Consider the following 18,694-nt stretch of genomic DNA (forward strand, 5'->3'; position numbering starts at 1 on the left):
ATTTACTTAATTTTTATTGAAAATAAATGCCTTTCTGATCTGCTAAGTGATGGGAAAAGAAGACGAATGAGTCTTTTACCTTAAAGTAAATACACGCCGTTTCTTTTTAGAGCTGCTTGACAGTGTAATCGATTTCTGTTTTTATATATTATATTTATATATTATATTGCTGCAATATTATTATTTCAAGTCTTTGAAACAATCTGTACGGTATAAAACGCTATGATAAAGGAAACGTCAATCTGACTTGATCGGAAACGTGCCGCAGAGATTAAAGTACAATTAATCTCCTCAAACGTCAATTGAGGAGCGCATTGCATTCTGGGAAGCAGTATTCCATGCAGTGTCAGATGCCTACTTTACATCTAATTTCAGGAAATTTAGGTAATCCGGGCATTACATGCATACAGAACATTCACTTACTATTCACAGTGTACTTCAGTATAGTAGGAGTTGTGTGGTAGTATGCCATTATGAACACAGAAGATTTCAGTGTACTTGAGTTATATCTAGCAGGTAACCATAGTAACAGTCAAGTCACCTTTATTTATATAGCGCTTTAAACAAAATACATTGCGTCAAAGCAACTGAACAACATTCATTAGGAAAACAGTGTCTCAATAATGCAAAATGATAGTTAAAAGCAGTTCATCATTGAATTCACTTATGTCATCTCTGTTCAGTTAAATAGTGTCTGTGCATTTATTTGCAATCAAGTCAATGATATCGCTGTAGATGAAGTGACCCCAACTAAGCAAGCCAGAGGCGACAGCGGCAAGGAACCGAAACTCAATCGGTGACAGAATGGAGAAAAAAAACCTTGGGAGAAACCAGGCTCAGTTGGGGGGCCAGTTCTCCTCTGACCAGACGAAACCAGTAGTTCAATTCCAGGCTGCAGCAAAGTCAGATTGTGCAGAAGAATCATCTGTTTCCTGTGGTCTTGTCCTGGTGGTCCTCTGAGACAAGGTCTTTACAGGGGATCTGTATCTGGAGCTCTAGTTGTCCTGGTCTCCACTATCTTTCAGGGCAGTAGAGGTCCTTTCTAGGTGCTGATCCACCATCTGGTCTGGATACGTACTGGATCCGGGTGTCTGCAGTGATCCTCTGATCTGGATACAGACTGGATCTGGTGGCTACGGTGACCTTGGAATAAGAGAGAAACAGACAAATATTAGCGTAGATGCCATTCTTCTAATGATGTAGCAAGTACATAAGGTGTTATGGGAAGTGTTTCCGGTTCCGGTTTACCTAATTAATGCAGCCTAAAAATCCTTTAATGGATTTGGATATTAAAAGCATATTAGTATGTTATGTGTAAGCCAGGTTAAAGAGATGGGTCTTTAATCTAGATTTAAACTGCAAGAGTGTGTCTGCCTCCCGAACAATGTTAGGTAGGTTATTCCAGAGTTTAGGCGCCAAATAAGAAGAGGATCTGCCGCACGCAGTTGATTTTGATATTCTAGGTATTATCAAATTGCCTGAGTTTTGAGAAAGTAGCAGTCGTAGAGGATTATAATGTAAAAGGAGCTCATTCAAATACTGAGGTGTTAAACCATTCAGGGCTTTATAAGTAATAAGCAATATTTTAAAATCTATAAAATGTTTGATACGGAGCCAGTGCAGTGTTGACAGGACCGGGCTAATATGGTCATACTTCCTGGTTCTAGTAAGAACTCTTGCTGCTGCATTTTGGACTAGCTGTAGTTTGTTTACTAAGCGTGCAGAACAACCACCTAATAAAGCATTAACAGTGTCAACAGTGTGTAACGATTCGACGACCAGTGAAAACACAGGGAGAGATCCAATCGCAGGTATGCTTTAATAGGAATATCCAAATTCGTTGTCAGACAAGGCAGGGTCAAAACCAGAAATGCAGTCCAAACAAACAAAATAACAAAACAGATAAGGGAACAGGAAAAGGGACGGAACGGGAACTCAGAATGTGAGGAATGGAGAATCTCGGGGAACGAGAAGACTGGAACATCGAAGGGTAAGGACTCCATACAAACAACAGGGAAAGACAGGTATTCATAAGGAGACTAATGACAATAGATCACCTGCACCTGGTGCAATTAACTGGAGTGCAATTACTGTGAAGACAGGACCAGACTAGAGGGATAATAGTGCCTATGGTGAAGTGCCTAAGAAGAAGTGAGCTCACTAGTGGACACCCAGGGAAACAGAGACTGACAGCGTGACATTACCCCTTCCTCCAATGAGCAGCTGCCAGATGCTCCACCTGAAACCAAGGGAAAGCAACAGACAAAGAAACTAGGAGGGAGGTGGAGTGGCGGAGGACTATGGGGAGGGACGGAGGGACAGATAACATGGTACACAGAGATAGGAGGACCAGGTAAAATGGGGAAACAGACACAAGAGAAGGACAACACAAAACAAGGAGTCCAGGAGGGAGGTGAACTGGCGGAGGATAAGGGGGAGGGATGGAGGGCCAGGTCCTAGAGGGAAACGGAATGACAGACATAGACTAGAAACCCAGGAGGGAGGTGGACCGGCGGAGGATCAGGGGGAGGAACGGAGGGCCAGGTCCAAAGGAGGAAACAGACAAAAAAAAAAACAAAAGAAAACAAAAACACAAAAATATAAGTCCATGAAGGACATCACGTGATGCCCACCAGGGCGGAGCAGAAAACCACCACAACCGTGTGGTCAGGGCTGAAGCCCCCCAGGGCAGAGCAGAAGACCACCACTTCCTCGTGGTCGAGGCCGGAGTCCCCCAGGACGGAGCAGAAGACGACCACCACCATGTGGTCAAGGAGGAAGCTACCCAGGGTGGAGCAGAAGACCACCATAACCGTGTGGTCAGGGTGGAAGTCCCCCAGGGCAGAGCAGAAGACCACCAAAGCCGTGTGGTCGGGAAGGATGCCCCCCAGGGTGGAACAGAAGACCCCCACCTCCTTGTGGTCGAGGCCAGAGTCCCCCAGGGCGGAGCAGAAGACAACCACATACTTGTGGTTAAGGCAGAAGCCCCCTAAGGCAGAGCAGAAGACCACCACACCCGTATGGTGAGGGCGGAAGCACCCCAGGGTGGAGCAGAAGACCACCACATCTGTGCGGCCATACCAATGGGAGGACGAAACTGTGGTAATGCCATGGTGTTTATACTGGATTCCAGAGGATCGGTGCTGACTTGACTCTGCTCATGAAGATTATTGATGACTTGATTTGTTCATGAAGATCCCCGTTGACTTGACTCAATCCTTGAAGATCACCGGTGACTTGAATCAGTCCTTGAAGATCACCGTGACTCAGTCCTTGAAGATCACCGGTGCCTTGACTCAGTCCTTGAAGATCACCGGTGACTTGAATCAGTCCTTGAAGATCACCGTGACTCAGTCCTTGAAGATCACCGGTGCCTTGACTCAGTCCTTGAAGATCACCGTTGACTTGACTCAGCACTTGAAGATCACCAGTGACTTGACTCTGTCCTTGAAGATCACCAGTGACTTGACTCTGTCCTTGAAGATCACCAGTGACTTGACTCTGTCCTTGAAGATCACCAGTGACTTGACTCTGTCCTTGACGAGTCAACGGTGACTAGCCTTGTCTCTGGAAAGTCCATTGTGACTAGTCCTGTCTCTGGAAGGTCAAAGGTGACTAACCCTGACTCCGGAAGGTCAACGCTGACTAACCCTGACTCCGGAAGGTCAACAGTGACTAACCCTGACTCTAGAGGGTCCATGAGCACCTGACTAGACTCTGGAGGGTCAACCGGAACCTGACTCAACTCTGAAAATTCAACGGTCACCTGACTCGATTCTGGAAGGTCAACAGGAACGAACCCTGACTCTGGAAGGTCAACAATGAATAAACCTGACTCTGGAAGGTTGATAGTGACTAACCCTGACTCTGGAAGGTCGACGGTGACTAACCCTGACTCTGGAGGGTCCATGAGCAGCTGACTCGACTTTGGAGGGTCCACGAGCACCTGACTCGACTCTGGAGGGTCAACCGGAACCTGACTCAACTCTGGAAAGTCAATGGGCACCTGACTCGACTCTGGAAGGTCAACAGGAATCTGCCTTGACTCTGGGGAATCAACTGGAACGTGATTTGACTCTGGATGGTCAATAGGTGCCTGACTTGACTCTGGACAGTCAACTGGAATTTGACTTGACTCTGGAAGGTCGACAGGAACTAGCCCTAACTCTGGAAGGTCAACGGTAACTAACCCTGACTCTGGAAGGTCGACGGTGACTAACCCTGACTCTGGAGGGTCCATGAACACCTGACTCAACTCTGGAGGGTCAACCGGAACCTGACTCAACTCTGGAAAGTCAACGGGCACCTGACTCGATTCAGGAAAACCCACTGTAACTGCCATCCTCTGCAGTGGCTCCGGAATGACGCCCATGTTGCGCAGCGGCGCTGGGTTGGTGGCCATCTTATATCAATCAATCAATCAATCACCTTTATTTATATAGTGCTTTAAACAAAATACATTGCGCCAAAGCACTGAACAACATTCATTTGGAAAACAGTGTCTCAATAATGCAAAATGATAGTTAAAGGCAGTTCATCATTGAATTCATTGATGTCATCTCTGTTCTTTTGAAATAGTGTCTGTTTTAATTTGCAATCAAGTCAACGATATCGCTGTAGATGAAGTGACCCCAACTAAGCAAGCCAGAGGCGACAGCGGCAAGGAACCGAAACTCCATCGGTGACAGAATGGAGAAAAAAACCTTGGGAGAAACCAGGCTCAGTTGGGGGGCCAGTTCTCCTCTGACCAGACGAAACCAGTAGTTCAATTCCAGGCTGCAGCAAAGTCAGATTGTGCAGAAGAATCATCTGTTTCCTGTGGTCTTGTCCTGGTGCTCCTCTGAGACAAGGTCTTTACAGGGGATCTGTATCTGGGGCTCTAGTTGTCCTGGTCTCCGCTGTCTTTCAGGGCAGTAGAGGTCCTTTCTAGGTGCTGATCCACCATCTGGTCTGGATACGTACTGGATCCGGGTGACTGCAGTGACCCTCTGATCTGGACACAGACTGGATCTGGTGGCCACGGTGACCTCGGAACAAGAGAGAAACAGACAAATATTAGCGTAGATGCCATTCTTCTAATGATGTAGAAAGTACGGTGTTATGTGAAGTGTTCCGGTTCCAGTTTACCTAATTAATGCAGCCTAAAAATCCTTTAACGGATTTGGATATTAAAAGCATATTAGTATGTTATGTGTATGCCAGGTTAAAGAGATGGGTCTTTAATCTAGATTTAAACTGCAAGAGTGTGTCTGCCTCCCGAACAATGTTAGGTAGGTTATTCCAGAGTTTAGGCGCCAAATAGGAAAAGGATCTGCCGCCTGCAGTTGATTTTGATATTCTAGGTATTATCAAATTGCCTGAGTTTTGAGAACGTAGCGGACGTAGGGGAGTATAATGTAAAAGGAGCTCATTCAAATACTGAGGTGCTAAACCATTCAGGGCTTTATAAGTAATAAGCAATATTTTAAAATCTATACGATGTTTGATAGGGAGCCAGTGCAGTGTGGACAGGACCGGGCTAATATGGTCATACTTCCTGGTTCTAGTAAGAACTCTTGCTGCTGCATTTTGGACTAGCTGTAGTTTGTTTACCAAGCGTGCAGAACAACCACCCAATAAAGCATTACAATAATCTAACCTTGAAGTCATAAATGCATGGATTAACATTTCTGCATTTGACATTGAGAGCATAGGCCGTAATTTAGATATATTTTTGAGATGGAAAAATGCAGTTTTACAAATGCTAGAAACGTGGCTTTCTAAGGAAAGATTGCGATCAAGTAGCACACCAAGGTTCCTAACTGATGACGAAGAATTGACAGAGCAACCATCAAGTCTTAGACAGTGTTCTAGGTTATTACAAGTAGAGTTTTTAGGCCCTATGATTAACACCTCTGTTTTTTCTGAATTTAGCAGTAAGAAATTACTCGTCATCCAATTTTTTATATCGACTATGCATTCCATTAGTTTTTCAAATTGGTGTGTTTCACCGGGCTGCGAGGAAATATAGAGCTGAGTATCATCAGCATAACAGTGAAAGCTAACACCATGTTTCCTGATGATATCTCCCAAGGGTAACATATAAAGCGTGAAGAGTAGCGGCCCTAGAACTGAGCCTTGAGGTACTCCATACTGCACTTGTGATCAATATGATACATCTTCATTCACTGCTACGAACTGATGGCGGTCATATAAGTACGATTTAAACCATGCTAATGCACTTCCACTGATGCCAACAAAGTGTTCAAGTCTATGCAAAAGAATGTTGTGGTCAATTGTGTCAAACGCAGCACTAAGATCCAATAAAACTAATAGAGAGATACACCCACGATCAGATGATAAGAGCAGATCATTTGTAACTCTAAGGAGAGCAGTTTCAGTACTATGATACGGTCTAAATCCTGACTGGAAATCCTCACATATACCATTTTTCTCTAAGAAGGAATATAATTGTGAGGATACCACCTTTTCAAGTATCTTGGACAGAAAAGGGAGATTCGAGATTGGTCTATAATTAACTAGTTCTCTGGGGTCAAGTTGTGGCTTTTTTATGAGAGGCTTAATAACAGCCAGTTTGAAGGTTTTGGGGACATGTCCTAATAACAATGAGGAATTAATAATAGTCAGAAGAGGACCTATGACTTCTGGAAGCACCTCTTTTAAGAGCTTAGATGGTATAGGGTCTAACATACATGTTGTAAGTTTAGATGATTTAACAAGTTTATACAATTCTTCCTCTCCTATAGTAGAGAATGAGTGGAACTGTTCCTCAGGGGGTCTATAGTGCACTGTCTGATGCGAAACTGTAGCTGACGGCTGAATGGTTGCAATCTTATACTGTGGTGCTGGCTCAGCAGACATGACGTGAACAGTTTTGGGAATCTCTAGGATCTTTGACAGCATGGAGAAATAATCCAAAAATGTCTCTGCGGCCATCTTGGGCGTTAGCGCTGAGCTGGCGGCCATCTTGCACCCTTGCGCTGGACAGGTGCCCACTTTGTGCTGTGGCACTGTGCTGGCGTTTATCCTGCCTCGTGAAGCTGGTTTGGCAGCCATCTTGTGCTTTGGCGCTGGGCTGGCGGGTCAACGGGAGGGCACAGTGGAGATCGCTGCCTCACCTCCTCTCGACTACTCCCTCCTGAGCGACCTCCCCTGGTTCCACGGAACACTACCAGGTGGGTACCCTCAAACCCATTCCTCAGACAAGTGACAACCCATTCCTTGTTGTCATAATTTAGACTTTTTTGCCATATTTATGGCTTAGTGTGTCATAGTGTTCACTTTTTATCTCATAATCATGGCTCATAACTTTACCAAACTTTACCAAATTTACCAAACCATTTATTACCCCCTTTAATGTGGTTGGAACGTGCTTCCACAGAAAATATCATTTCATTTAAAATTGTTCCTAGAAATGATCAACTGTAGGTTTATCCAGGAAACTCGCAGTAAACACAAGACAAAACTCAGAGGGTTCTTCCCATCGAGATGGATTTCACTCCAGCAATAAATAAACGGTTGGAGGTCTTAATTATTTCCCCCATCATTTGCATAATTACAGTGCTTATTCTCCAGCAAAGGACAGTATAGAAATTGTAAATTGTAGTGGATGGGGCGAAAGTCACATCTAATGACAAACGCGTCCCCTGCAAACTCCTGGCACGCCGGCTGGAGCTTCAAAGGGATCGCAAAAGCCAACGGCGGGCGAAAAATGAGAGTTTTGCCCCCAAATCACACGGAATTACAGTGGAGGGTGCATGCACTGCATCTCCACACAAAAAGCCCAGAGGAAGCAGCCATTTCTGTTGGTTTTATCAAACCAACCAAGCAATTTAAATCTTTTGTTCAGGAGAGTTCTACTTCATTGATTAACAAAAGCAGGGATATAATTTTTTTTTGTTCAGCCTTTTTCAAAAGCCTGAAATGTCAAGCCTTTTAAAGCAGATTATTCTGCCTGTGTGCAGTGAATGCAGCCTGAGTAACCTTTTGTCTACAATTAAATATTCCAGCATAAATATAAAAGAAAATCAGAGATGGGGAAGATTGACTCGGGAGAGATTGGCGAGGTAGATCCTCACACTGATAGTGCCTCTAATTAAATATGCCACCGAGTCTCAAAGCATTTGCTTTCTGCCGCAGAGAGAGGAAGCTGCTGAGAATGAGAGGAAGAAATGTATCGCCCCATCTCTCTCCGGCCGCAGGCTTCCTTTAGGCATCTCAAGGTATTTGGGGATCTTTTTTTTTTTTTGTATGTGTGTTGTTTGTTTGGATAATTATTTGCTTTAATATCAAAGGCTATTCCTGCCGGGAGCCACCTGAATGGAGTGCAAATCAAAAGTTCTGGGCTTGTTTATGATGCACACTTTGATAACTGGGCTTGAGGATGTGACTATGGGGACGCGAGGTGTTTATTCGCCGTTTGCTCAAGGCTCTTGCTGTGGGGAGTTTTTCTGCAAATGCTTTTCGCTTCGGAGGACATCTTTAAGGGCTTGCTGTTTGCACGCGTGTTTACTTGTGGAAGTTTGGCGACGGGGCTTATTAACCCTCAAATCACAGACAGTTATTCAGATCAGAATTTAGATCTGGTTTGGAGTAAAGTGAGGGTTAGGTATCAGTATATTTGGTTCTGTAATTTGACTAAAAAGGACAGAATGGCAGTTTTGGGTGCACAGTTAGGAATATATATATATATATATATATATATATATATATATATATATATATATATATATATATATATATATATTTCAGCTTCACAAGGAATGCAAAAGACTAAACTTGATTTAGTTTAAAGGGTTATGTCTAATGCTCAACTCTATCTATCTAAACATTTTTATTTCTCTTGTCTCTATATGCATGTGGATATATATATATATATATATATATATATATATATGTATGTAATTTGATATTTTTATAAATATTTTGACAATATATATTAGTATGGAGCTATGAATATATGAGTTTATATATGAGTATATGTGACTTTTACAAGTGGTTTTATTATTATTATTGATTGCATCTTTAAAAAAGTTGGGTGTAATATATTGTTTTATCTACATTAAATAATAAAAAATAAATAAATAAACTGATTGCACATTTTGGCAATGCCACAGAACATCACATTAAGTAGTGAAGTGTAGGTCATCTTTTTTTAATCCTAAGTGACTTCCGTGATTGTTCTGAAGCCGGTCTGAGGAGGACGGAGTCCAGCACGTCACCGTCTGCTGTCTGTGTTTGTGAGAGTTATAGATCGGAGAGTCTCTCTTTACACAGATAATGGCTGAACCTCAGGTCATGAGAAACTCTCACACACACATCAGGCTCACATTCTGCTCAATTTTACTGCCACGTGCGCCAAAAGGAAACAGGAAATCTTGAATCAAATTTGCTGATTTCTCTGCAGAAGCGTAATGTGCTTTAATAATCCCTTTATCTAACACTACGATTAAGTGCCTTTACTGGAAGCTGGCAGAACAAAAAAAAAAAAAATAAAAAATGACTTGACAGGATATGTAATTATATTTAAAGTCGCTCTATCACCTAGTCAAATTTATATTAGAAGTGCAGCTTTTTTAATCTAAAGAGACAAAATGGCTGAGATTTCAAACATGTGACACTTAATTCACATATTGATGTAGTTTTTCAAGATTTTGTGAGGGTCTCTCTTCAAAATGAGAGTTTCAGCTTGTCAGTTTCAGAACTGCTAAATCATGCACGTTATTATAATGAGATGTATGCTGTTTGTGTTAAATAAAAACAAAATAAAATAAAAATTATAAATTAAGTTTATAAATTAACTTCATATCCTCATATCAGACTTATAAAATAGACAGTTTGTCAGTAGATAGGACATTTATCAAATAATTTAACATATAACAAGATAAATACATATAACCATACATACATACATATACAGTATTGTTCAAAATAATAGCAGTACAATGTGACTAACCAGAATAATCAAGGTTTTTAGTATATTTTTTATTGCTACGTGGCAAACAAGTTACCAGTAGGTTCAGTAGATTGTCAGAAAACAAACAAGACCCAGCATTCATGATATGCACGCTCTTAAGGCTGTGCAATTGGGCAATTAGTTGAAAGGGGTGTGTTCAAAAAAATAGCAGTGTCTACCTTTGACTGTACAAACTCAAAACTATTTTGTACAAACATTTTTTTTTTCTGGGATTTAGCAATCCTGTGAATCACTAAACTAATATTTAGTTGTATGACCACAGTTTTTTAAAACTGCTTGACATCTGTGTGGCATGGAGTCAACCAACTTGTGGCACCTCTCAGCTGTTATTCCACTCCATGATTCTTTAACAACATTCCACAATTCATTCACATTTCTTGGTTTTGCTTCAGAAACAGCATTTTTGATATCACCCCACAAGTTCTCAATTGGATTAAGGTCTGGAGATTGGGCTGGCCACTCCATAACATTAATTTTGTTGGTTTGGAACCAAGACTTTGCCCGTTTACTAGTGTGTTTTGGGTCATTGTCTTGTTGAAACAACCATTTCAAGGGCATGTCCTCTTCAGCATAGGGCAACATGACCTCTTCAAGTATTTTAACATATGCAAACTGATCCATGATCCCTGGTATGCGATAAATAGGCCCAACACCATAGTAGGAGAAACATCATGATGCTTGCACCTCCATGCTTCACTGTCTTCACTGTGTACTGTGGCTTGAATTCAGAGTTTGGGGGTCGTCTCACAAACTGCCTGTGGCCCTTGGACCCAAAAAGAACAATTTTACTCTCATCAGTCCACAAAATGTTCCTCCATTTCTCTTTAGGCCAGTTGATGTGTTCTTTTGCAAATTGTAACCTCTTCTGCACATGCCTTTTTTTTAACAGAGGGACTTTGCGGGGGATTCTTGAAAATAGATTAGCTTCATACAGACGTCTTCTAACTGTCACAGTACTTACAGGTAACTCCAGACTGTCTTTGATCATCCTGGAGGTGATCATTGGCTGAGCCTTTGCCATTCTGGTTATTCTTCTATCCATTTTGATGGTTGTCTTCCGTTTTCTTCCACGTCTCTCTGGTTTTGCTCTCCATTTTAAGGCATTGGAGATCATTTTAGCTGAACAGCCTATCATTTTTTGCACCTCTTTATAGGTTTTCCCCTCTCTAATCAACTTTTTAATCAAAGTACGCTGTTCTTCTGAACAATGTCTTGAACGACCCATTTTCCTCAGCTTTCAAATGCATGTTCAAAAAGTGTTGGCTTCATCCTTAAATAGGGGCCACCTGATTCACACCTGTTTCTTCACAAAATTGATGACCTCAGTGATTGAATGCCACACTGCTATTTTTTTGAACACACCCCTTTCAACTAATTCAACTAATTGCCCAATTGCACAGCCTTAAGAGCGTGCATATCATGAATGCTGGGTCTCATTTGTTTTCTGAGAATCTACTGAACCTACTGGTAACTTGTTTGCCACGTAGCAATAAAAAAATATACGAAAAACCTTGATTATTCTGGTTAGTCACATTGTACTGCTATTATTTTGAACAATACTGTACATACATATATATATATATATATATATATATATATATATATATATATATATATATATATATATATATATATATATTTTTTTTTTTTTTTTGGTCTTTTTAATATGTATGTATGTATGTATATATATATATATATATATATATATATATATATATATATGAGACCATTTGATTTTTTAAACTGTTTAACATTTTTGGTTTAAAATTAAATTAAATTAAATTATATTAAATTATTGCAACTTTTTATATTATTATAATTTTTATTTGTATTTTATCTTCAGATAAAAGCATTGCTAAATGCATACCTGTAAATGTAAGTACCGTCAGAATGTAGTTGAGAACCTGAGATAAGAAAATATATTAATATGTATAGGTCATATGTTCATGACCCTAAAGGAGAAAATTGTCTCAAAAGTATAAATAAATAATTTCTAGGTTAACCAGTATTTCTGACGACTGAATTTTGTGTTAATGGCTCAAAATGAGAAAGGTTAAACAAGCGTTAAATTATTATTATGTTTTTTTTTTTTTTTTTTTTTTTTTTTTTTTTTTTTTTAAGTTGTAATACAGCCAAGTTAGTATATGCAATCCTACAACAGATTGCTAAATAATGACAGTACATATGTTTAGAAAATACAGCTAGATACTGATAACGTAATGGAAACGGTACTGTTTAGTGGCTACTTCCATTAACAACAGCAGCATTTGTAAAACATGTGCAACGAATGACTAGTAAAACATGTCATAAACATAGTGAAACGTGTATGTGTTGTGTAGAATTAAAACTGTTTAATAAGTACCTCTCAAACTTTAATTTTGACTTATATTGGGGAAGTTTAAGCCTCAGACCCCCTATAGTTCACACAATGACATCATGATCAAGTTAGTGAGACTTTTAAGAAACTATCTACGTCAGTCTAGAGGTTGGAACACATTTATGAATTTTCGCCAAAATTTAGCTGGCAAAAAAGGCCTTTATCCAAAAAGTCCCAAACGTGTACATTTTCCCGACTGGAATTTGCCAGTAAAAATTTCCCAAACAGAATGGGTCGGTGAGTGGGTCCACACCTCAGAGGGGCGTTCATACAGGACGCGAACCTCCAAAACAATTAGATGGAGCTCAACAGAGCATAAGGCAGATAAACATTCAAACCATTTATCCATGTGCAATTATGTTTGCCCCGCCCCCAGACTCATCTGATTGGTTCATTGTTTTGAAACTGACATTGTTCCACTCCACTGAAAAAGATGAACTGTATCAGTTTTCAAACGGAGCCACTCTTTCCAAGTCCTTATACATGAGTCGTATCAGTCACAGTCTCCGTCAGTGCTTTCCCTAGTGTGTGAGAACGTGCTAGAACATGTCTGAATGACATCCAAACAGCTGTTCCTTAGAATGACACATTTGTGGCTCGTACGATTTGAAAAGAATCCAAATGTGAATGCCTGCCAATGAAATTGGACCTTTTTCCATTCAGCTTATCAAAAGCTCATGCGAATGGCGACGAAGGCAAAAGTCTGTAATTATACAGAAATTATACAGTCACATGAAATTAAACACTTGTTAAAACAAGTGAAATGCTCACATCTTTGAAGCATTAATGTAACATACTCCCATGCTTTGGAAGACTAGCCGCTGCAGTTTTATTTTTTTTATTTATATGAGCACTTTTCACTCAAATGAATAGATCAAATGAATTTCGATCGTAAAATCAGATGCAAGATATTTTCACTCACAGATGTCATATTGTTTACCACATAGGAGGTGGCATATTTTCAAAATCTCACAGCATATTGTCAAATATTCATTATGTAAGACTAATCCTTTAGTTAAAATAATGATATACAATAGGAGTTGTCATTGTCAAGTAAGTTTCATTCATTTCCCCCCTTAAACCGGTGTGAAATTTCCAACCCAGGCTTATTGGAAATATGTACCTTTACCTAGATTTCTGCAGAACTCCAAAATGTATACTGTATTCGTATAAATCATTGCAGTTAGTTGAAATGAACACTAGAGGCATTAAAACAAACAACTTTAATTCCTTTTCACAAAGGAACATATGCACATATATCCAATGAGCCTGGGTTGGAAATTTCACACCGTATTCTGTTGCAATTATCCTCCCCCATAATCAGTATTACCCCACCCCACCAAAAGCCTAATATGTGCCATGATCTCATTTGCTTTTTGCATTACCCATTTAATTTTTATTGTTGTTACTTCAGAACATCATGTAACCATGTATATTCCTGCTATAAAGCCACCAAAACTACTATATCAGAAACATCAATAGCATTCCAGCTGGTTTCTGCAAAACATGCTGCAAGTAAAACTTACTTGGAAACTCTTAGGGTGCTTTAACACCTGCCTCATTTAGTTCGGTTGAATCATACCAGAGTTCGTTTCCCCCTTTGGTTCGGTTCGTTTGGGCAGGTGTGAAAGCAGCAATTGCACTTGGGTGCGCACAAAAAGTGGACCAAACAAGCGTACCGAGACCTGCTTGAAGAGGTGGTCTCGGTACGCTTTCAAACGAACTCTGGAGCGGATAGACCCAACTGCAAAAAGTACAGATAATTTTTGGACTAAACCAGTTGCCGTAGTCAGTTGAGTTGTGCATTATGTGACGAGGAAGTGTTTGTTGACAGTTTGCACTTTAGCATGGCAGCTCGTGGACAAACTTGGAGTAGTGAGGAGGTGCGGAGCCTCATAGAAATTTGGTCAGATGACCATGAGCATGTCAGGGTTAAGCAGAATTAATGCACGCCTCCGCTTGAAGTTACGAGCGATGGCCGCTCACCGTTTGCATTAGAACATTGTTTTCAAGCCGCATCCATGCTTCATTATAGAAATGTATTGTTTGCAATATATGTATTGTTTGGAGGGACAAAACCAGCCCGCGCAATCATCTCTCCATAGTTGTGTTGTCTCCGTGTTGTTTGCTGGCTTTTCCTCTTATGTTAGAATTATCCCGCACATAAATTCTGACCAATCGAACAGTAGTGACTGCATTTTGGTAAGTTTCAACTGGTTCGGTCCAAAGCAATCAATGTGGCGTGAAGTGAAAAGGAACCAAAAAAGCTGAAAAATGCTTCAATATATAATTGTTTGCCCTTGTTTCGGACCAAATGAACTGAACTAGAGATGTGAAAGCACCCTTTGTTTTCCCATTGGTTGTGAGTACAGATGAACAAACTCTTGGTAAAGATTGAATGTTTTAGATGATTTGCAACGAAATTACTCTTGAAGTAACCAAATAACTGTTTCCTTGGTGCTTGCAACTGCAAGATCTTGGGTTTGATTTCCAGGGGATTCCACACATATTGATAAGATAAAAGCACCTGTCAAATATGGTTTTGAACATTCCTGTTATCAGTGGTGCGTTTCATCGGTCTTGCAGCCACCAGCCCTCCGTATTCAAGTGTGCAACCATCCTCTGCTCAACACAAATGCAGAATAACAGCCCAGCGCTCTGTTTGTTCCCACTTCTTTTCCCGTCTGCCACAGCCTGTAATTATCTACAGCTGAAAACAAGTGCATGCTCAAATGCCCGTTGGGCCATAGAAATGGAATTATAGCCCGCGACGCTTTCCTTTCTCTGCAGAAAGAATGCTTCTATTTGTGGCGGAGAATGTGTGTTTAGTTTAGTTTGAACTATTTTGGCAAGGAGGGGGCTCTCGATGGGCCAGCCGCATGCGACGTCTTTGTTAAACGTCTTGATGATGGAAAATTGATCAGGCTTGAATCAGAGGTTCAATATATGGTCTCCCTCAGTCTATTGTCTAGGTGAATTGCACATGGTGAAGGGCCACAGGCAGGTTGCTATTAATATGACAGCCTACTCCATATCCAGCTATAATTTCTAATGAAACACCTAATCTCCATTATTTTGATCCAGCCGGGCTGTAGTGTAGAAGAAAAGGAGGGAAGAGGGAGAAAAGGCTTTTCTTTGCACTTTTCCTTACGAGAAATGGCAAACCGATCATTTTTGTCAAGATCTTTTCTGAAGCCGACCGAAATGCTTGTGGATTGCCACAGTTTAAAAAGGCACCCAGATAAAGCCATTCAAGGCGCTGAATGCAGATGCCATCTGTTTTTTCTTTTCTTTCTATTTCCTCTTTTTTCTTCTCTACGTTTTCAATCCTTGTAATCAAATTTGAGCAAAATCAAATGGAGGGGGGAGTTTCAATGAAAGTACCTTTTGTTGGGCTGAAACGAGCAAGTAATTTACAAACTGCCCTTCCTTTGTGTGGGAGGCTAAAGGAAAAAAGAAATCAGTAGCTTTTAAAGCTAGGCCTCGCTGCGACTCGGCAGATAATGAAAGCCGTCTGTGTTGTGGGCTAGAGAGCATTTCAAAGGCAGGCCTGACTCAGGGTTACACTGCTAAAAAACCTGCGTGTGTTTGTTTTGTGGGGAGAGCAGATCCAGTCTTCAACGCGGTACGGATGCAGGGCGAGTCGGCGAAGGAGGACGCACGCTTTCAGCTGGAAACCGCTATTAAACATGTGGGAATCTAAGAGAAGAGGACTTGAGCCTTACGGAGGGAGCTGTACTTCTTTTTTTTGCTCCTGCTGCTTCATGGTGGAATATTCCCGGAAGGTGAGTCCCTCGGGATTTCTTCTCCTGATGATTCCTGTCAGTTCGCGCCAACATGTAAATGAGTTTTTTATGGCTGTAGAGGGCAGAGCGGGTAACCTCTTATTTCAAGGGCTTTTACCACAATCTGTCAAATTACAAATCAATATGTTGATTGTTTCACTGAAGTTAACATACCGGTCTTCTTCACTGAGATTAGTCACTAAATACTTAACAATTAGTATTGGAAAGTTCACACAGGTTGTTGGGAAATCAAACATTTCTTGTTTAGTTATTAAGTAGGACTATTGTTTTCGGTTTAGCGGTTTCATTTGGAGAATGAATTCCCAAATAACCCTGAATTCTAACTATAAAGTTTTTTGTTGTTGTTGCAATGAGCAAGTCATCTTTGGGAGTTTGTGATTGACAGAGCTTATTACATATTTATAACATTAAATGGCACTGAACAATGCTTAATGCATATGCACACCATGCATCATTCACCTTTTCATTGGCAAAAGTTTTCACTTATACTTACTTTTATTTTTATTAGCTAAGTTTCATAGCAGTAGTTTCGTTCTGGCGCCTCTGTTAACAATAGACAAACTGCGGCATATTTAAATGAGACTGTATATTGAAATGTCAGAATTTGCACTGGAACAAAAACTGGGCAAAATTCAATCTGAGTCTGAATAGACTATATTAAATAAGTCGACTCTCTACCGCCACCCAAGCATGAGCGTCTCCGCGTCGGGCCGCCCATGGGAGACTCAGTCAGTCAGGCGGAGTGCATCATTTACTGCTCATTCTGTACAGAATGCATTCTGGGATCATTCATGTGTGCATTATAGCAGGAATTATGCAACCCGCATTGATACAGGGTTACAATGCCTTTACTCTTCATTTCATGCTTAAAACATTTCAAAACAAACATGTGCATTGAAATACACTTGCAATGGAAGTCAATGTATTTAACTGGAATATTCCTTTTGTACAATGTTTCAAATATCTGTTTAAAAAATGAATCATATTTGTTAAATGTTGTGTTTTTTTTTTTTTTTTTTACATACTGAGTTATGGGTTAAAATTACTGTATATGGTGACTGACAGACTTATATTTAACTGGGATATTATTTTTTGTACGTATAAATTACATTTCAGCTGAACACACTTCTCGACATAAAAGCTTTTCATTCATTTCCAGCTGCTGAGAAGGCATTCCCCCTATGTGATTCATCAGTACACTAATACAATCTGATGAATGAGTGCTGCATGCCTTAACGTGTGTAATCATGTGTCACCCGGTGGAGGTTCATCGGATAAATCTGTCTCAATCATGTGTCATGAACGCATCCCCCTCAGGGGCGTCATTGCCAATGCCTTAATGGGCTGCTAAAGGAGGGAGTGGGCGGCGCTGACCACCAATTACAGCCCAATGAGCCACGGCCAGTCAACTGCTGCTGATCACAGTCTATTTACACAGGAGCCAGCGCCTCGCAGTCCATATTGGGTTCAACCGTCTGACCCCAGGCCACTTTATTCTGATTCTCCTATGAAGTATGTTAATCTAATATTGGGTTAACTATATCAAATATAGTAGATTGAAAGGGTGGTTTGGGTCAGTTTTGCATTGTAGCAGTGATTTAAAGTTTAGAATGTTCATGTAGTGCAAAGTAATACATTTGGTATGGCGTTTGAAAGAAAAGAAAGAAAGACAGAAAGGCAAACAATTTTATTTTATTTCAACAGCATGAAACAAAAGGTTGATGCTTTCAGGATTTAAAATAAAATTGTAATAAAAATGAAATTTCTACTGTAATCAATCAATTGGGGAAGTATGGTTATTTATATATATATATAGTTACATTATAACAATGTCACAATGCAAAAATGTTACTGATCCTAAAAGCAGGCTTAGTTTTTGGAAAGCACGATATAATTTTGGCATAAAAACATGTATGCTAGCGTTCTTCAGTTCATCAAACACAGACCTAATGGACCGAAACGATTGGTGTGGGTTAGCAGGAGCAATCAGAGGAGCCTGTGCGATTAGACTTAAATACAGCAACACTGATGGAGGACTAATCTGAGAGCACTCTGTCTCTCTCAGAGCTCTCCGGCCACGGCGTCTCGAGCACCTACTTGCCTTAAAACCAGAAATTAAAATGATTTATAGACAAACCCCGGCAAAGAGGGCCCTAACCCTACATTTAAGCCCAGAAGTAGTGCTTCCACCGGGAAAGCTGTAATTAATAGGGCCAAAGACCCACTGAAGTCTCACCTCTCGTTATCTTCAAATGTAAATGAGGGCTTTAGCGCTGATATTACCAGACGTCCAGGAGACACTGCAGAATTAGGAGCTCAGTCTTGGTTTTTTCAGGTTCACCTGATTCGGGAAATACAGGACCGGTGATAGCGAGCAGTTAGCAGGCTAATGTGTAGGCTAATACACGTTTGCTACGGCAGCTTAATATTAAATTTACTGGTGCTAGCAGTTCAAATGTATCTTCCTCGACACAAAAAAAACGGTCTATTTCAATTCTTCAGCTGTGATGTTTCATTAGTGAAATAAGATTTTAA

General features: G+C 40.5%; 1 protein-coding gene across 1 annotated transcript in view; it reads right to left on the minus strand.

Moving 5' to 3' along the window:
* LOC127943318 (uncharacterized) overlaps positions 1-18,694 on the minus strand; it is a 368,782-nt gene that overhangs the window by 99,161 nt on the left and 250,927 nt on the right. The window lies entirely within an intron of this gene.

This window comes from Carassius gibelio, chromosome A22 (genome assembly GCF_023724105.1).
Source record: "Carassius gibelio isolate Cgi1373 ecotype wild population from Czech Republic chromosome A22, carGib1.2-hapl.c, whole genome shotgun sequence".
Taxonomy (NCBI): Eukaryota; Metazoa; Chordata; class Actinopteri; order Cypriniformes; family Cyprinidae; genus Carassius; species Carassius gibelio.